A 4981-nucleotide genomic window follows, 5' to 3' on the forward strand; every position below is an offset into this window, starting at 1 on the left:
TATTTTTGTGTAAGTACATGACTTCAAAAAATTTACACACTTTTCTGCAACTTTTTTTAATTAAAGTATAATTGATATACAACATTATATTAGCTTCAAGTGTATGAGATAATAATTCAATATTTGCATATATTACAAAATGATCACCATAATACATCTAGTTAACATCCATCACCATATATAGTCACAAAATTTTTTTATTGTTATGAGAACTTTTAAGATCTACTCTCTTGGTAATTTCAAATATGCAGTACAGTATTATTAATTATTTTATTATTAATAATCACTGTTAATAATTATTAATAGTCACCATGCTGTATATTTCATTCCAGCACTTATTTTATAACTGAAGGTTTGTGTCTTTTGACCACCTTCATCTCTTTCACCCACTCTCCATTCCCCTCTGCAACTTGCTTTTCTCAGGCAGTAATACCTGGCAGAATTTTCAAAACAACTAGTATCTCTAGCTTTAATATATTATCTCTAACTTTTTCAATGACTGGAAAACATTCCATGGATGTAGATATAGTGTGACTTATTGAACCAATTCTTCCATTGAGATGCATTTATTCCCCTTACCACCACCATTTGCCGCCTCTATGGACTATACATACATATGCTGGTCCTCCATCTCAATGAAATTAACGTCTAAGAGTGGGTCAAAAGTTTGTCTAGTCTACAGCAATGCCACCCTGAATGTGCCCAATCTCGTCTGATCTCGGAAGCTAACCAGAGTTGGGCTTGGTTGGTACTTGAATGGGAGCCCACCTAGGAATACCAGGTACTGTTGGCATTAAAAAAAAGTTTGTCTATATCTTATATTAATACATTACCAAATTGCTTTTCAAATGGACTAACAGTTTACAGTGTTTCCACAAGAAATATCTGAAGTTATTATTCTTCCTCAGTCTTATTCCTACCAACAAACAATAGGTATTACCACTGTATAATTTTCCCTTTTTGATGGAGAGTAGAAATTGATATGTCATTGATGCCTCAATTTGCATTCTCTTATCATGCTTCAGTTTATGATTATTTGTGCTCTTTATATTCTTTGCCTATTTTTCTATTCGGTTGTTTGCATTTTGTTAACATTTAAGATTACCTTGTATTGCTAGAAATATTCATGCTTTGCCATCTGCTGAAAATTTTCTTTAAATGTTTTTTCAATTGATCTTATTTATGGCATCTTTGGCCATAAAGTTATTAAAATTCATATATCTATGTGTCTATATGTATATGTAGAAATATACTTTAGAAGAATTTCCCTCCTTGGTCAAAAATGCCTATCACACTCATAAAGGGAAAGCTAGATTGTTTTGCTAGATGGTGATTCTACCTACAACTCTGTTAAGAATAACAAGTTCCACGGCCTCTGAGAAGTACTGGGCCCTTACAGAAAATATGCATTATAGTTCTACTGTTTTCTTGTTTTTCAACTTGAACTGTTTTTATTGAGGTGAAAGTCACACAACATAAAATTATTCTGAAGTGAACAATTTAGTGATATTAAGTACATTCACAGTGTTGTATAACCTTCACTTCTATCTAGTTTTAAACTTTTTTTTTATCATCCCAAAATAAACCCCTGTATTCATTAAGAAGTTGTTTCCCATTCTCTCCTTCCCTCAGCTCTTGACGACCATAGATCTGCTTTCTGTCTCTGTACATTATTCTGGAGTTTTCATTTAAGTAGAATCATATGACATGTGACTTTTGTGTCTGGTTTCTTTCACTTAGCATGTTTTTAAGATTCATCCATGTTGGAGCATTTGTCAGTACTTTATTCCTTTTTATAGCTGAATAATATTCCATTGTTAGGATACATCGCAATTCATGTATCCAACCATCCATCCACTGCTGGACGTTTGGATTGTTTCTTCCTTTGAGTTATTGAAGACAGTGCTGCTATGAAAGTCTTGCTTTGAATTTTTCAATATTTTCAGGTATCTAGAAGTGAAATTGCTGGATCATATGGTAATTTTATGCTTGACTTTTTGAGGAATTTTATTTGTTTTTAATTTTGCTTAACTAGTATGTGGCACTTAATTTGAACCTCTATTTATTTCTATTAGATTCATGAATTAACAGTTAGTATAGGATAATTAGAAAAATAATGATATTTGTCATCATAGTTCAGTTCACGGAGCATTTTCTCTTTCCTCATTTTCACTAAAACTAACTAATAAAGGATTAACCATCCTAAGAAACCCTGCTGTTCGTTAGTATACATTAAGGCCAGATCTTCTGATATAGAACTGAAAAATGTGCTAATTATCAGCAAGGGACTGACAAACACTCAAGCTACAAATTCCAGAATTGTATTAATTATCAAATAACTCCACATGGGGGGAGTGGGAGGGAAGAAGATAGAATAAGGAAATGTATACAATTTATATGAAATGTTAAAATGTAATCCTTGAAGTACAGATAGTACTACTGTGAATATTAAATTCACACTCTTTAAAATCAAAACATAAGCAGATGAATCTTCCAGAGGACAATTTTTAAGAACACACTTTTAAAATATTTTTAATCCTTTTTAAAAATATTTTGAGAACTACACACACATATTATGGTTGTTTTTCTTTTTAGGAGAGGGCCAGTAATCATAAGACAATTTGATTTATTTTAGAGGCATTGCTATTTTAAATTCTATTTCAATTTTCCTTTTTCTCCTGTGTGTCTGTCTTTCCTTTTTTTTTTTGGTTGTTTTGAATGACAAGGAGGAAGACAAATGGAGAATTGTAAGAAGTGCTTCAGGGTAAACTCAGGGGATATAACCACCTAATTATGAATTTCCTGAATGTGCAACTCCACCAGCAGCAACTGGACATGATTAGTGCAGTGAGCCTCACCACCAGCTGTTCTGCAAAAACAAATCAGTGAAGGATTTTTAAGGCACATTTGCCTTTGGACTTGTTTTAAGTTTTAACAATGCAAACAGTGCCGCATCGCTTTTTTTCTTTTTTTTCTTTTTTTGGTAGGTGACAGGTTGAGAAGAAGCAAGAGTTCCTTACAACAAAAGAACAAGCCTATGTAGTATATATGTGCCGACTTGAAGTCAATGTGTTTGATTCTGTGTAAGAAAATAAGAACTACAAATCTGTCTCCTTATATGTGGAACCAAAGCTGAAAATGTGTGCTCTAGAGGCAACTGTAAAATCATATTTCATTCTGGCATATGCACCAATGATTGTGTTGTGTGCGTAATGCATATGTGTAATCTATGTGGTAAGCTTCGTGGACTGAGAAAAAGTCAGTGTTATTCATGAGGCTTGGCAAGCAGGAACCATTTATTTAGAAAAATTTACATGGGCTGAAACAATGTGAAAAATGTACTGCCCAGTTTGTCAGCTTATGAACATAGCAAAAACCACAGCAATTCCATCAGCACAAAGATTGAGAGAGAACCTTTCTTTCTGCTGTTTTCTAGTTTACACTTATAGAAGAATGATTCTTCTTATACGGTAAGAGAATTTATGCTTAATGCATACTACCTTTCACTAAAAAGTCCAAATGGGTATTTATAGAACCAGAGATTTAAAAAAAAGAAGAAGAAAAAAAGCTGTGGCAACATGATACACTAAAGGGAAAGTGAAAAATTTTTATAGATTTTTATTGTCATTGTGTTCAGATCAATTTTTAATTGCTTTTAGCTATGGACTCTTAAGTTTCAAAGTAGTTAAATATCTTCACTAAGTGCCTAGTAGCTAAGTTCTCAGGATGTACAGCTCCATAAAGAAAAAAATAAAAACATGAAGATAAATGAACTCGGAGAACCCAATTAATCTTTGTGAATCAGAAGATATTATTTAGACTTTTTTTTTTTTTTAGTTCCGAGGCATTTTTTAAAAATAGAATCTTTAGCTCGTAAAGGGCCTTAGAAGTGATCTAGAGCAGGGAAAGAGAGCCTGGGTGATTGGTGAGTGAGGGTGAATGGTACTCGAAAAGGTACTGTCTTTTGATTTTAGTGTCTAAGTGTCTCTCAAACTGGCCTTGGATGTTTTGATCTCATCTTTCACAGGTTTGCTCTAATGTCTCTTCATCAGTCTTATCCGTCATATCAATTCAATGCCTTTAAATTTTTTGAGAGGGGAATTTCCATTTCCACCTATGAAGAATTAACTGTTAAAGGAATCGACTTCTCACCATACACAACTGAAAAATCAGGCAAAATATATGAAATGCCAATGTTTAGACATTAGACATCAGGCAGTATAGGACTGGATCCATAAGAGTCCTTGTATTTATCCTAGATTACTGCCTTAAGGAGGTTTCCAGTGCACAGCACAGGGAAAAGGGAGTCAGCATCTTGTCAAGCTGAGGAAACAGATCAGCTTGCCAGCTATATATAATCTTCAAGACAGAGTTAAGAGAGAGCTAAGAAGAGAAAGGGGTCTAGAAATCTGCATAAGGATCCCCTTGAGTGTTTTCTGAATATCAATCTGTATATGCATAAGGGGAAACTACATGTTGCTGGGCATGAATATCTTCTGAGAGAAGACTAATTACTGAGAAACTGTAAAGTGAACAACTCCCAGAAATCACATAGGACTAAAAAATGTTTGAATTTCCTTCATCCGGAGTGGGGAAATCTGGTTGAATACTTACTTAGCCATTTAGCATAGATCTGAGAAGGGCCATGCCTTATAAGCAAAGTTAAAGTAGTTCTAGAAATAAAGTTATGCTAGAAGCTCCCTAAAAAAGCTTAAAAACAAGCTTCAATATGATAGAACCTGCAAGTAACCTCACTGCCTACCAGAAAAAGTCTAACATTCTTTAAAGGAATACAACAAAATCTAGCATTAAATAATATAAAATTCATAACCATTATTCAATTTAAAAAATCATCAGATATACAAGGAAATAGGAAAATGTGACCCATACCAGGTAAAAAATTGCTAAATGAAACAGATCCTGAAATAAAAACAGTAATAAAATTAGCAGATATTAGCAGATATGTATACTAAAATAACGT

General features: G+C 33.3%; 1 pseudogene; it reads left to right on the forward strand.

Moving 5' to 3' along the window:
- The first annotated feature begins 674 nt into the window (after positions 1-674).
- Positions 675-793, forward strand: LOC118601920 (annotated as a pseudogene).
- The last annotated feature ends 4188 nt before the right edge of the window (positions 794-4981 follow it).

Source organism: Rousettus aegyptiacus, unplaced genomic scaffold (genome assembly GCF_014176215.1).
Source record: "Rousettus aegyptiacus isolate mRouAeg1 unplaced genomic scaffold, mRouAeg1.p scaffold_m13_p_4, whole genome shotgun sequence".
In the NCBI taxonomy this organism is placed as follows: Eukaryota; Metazoa; Chordata; class Mammalia; order Chiroptera; family Pteropodidae; genus Rousettus; species Rousettus aegyptiacus.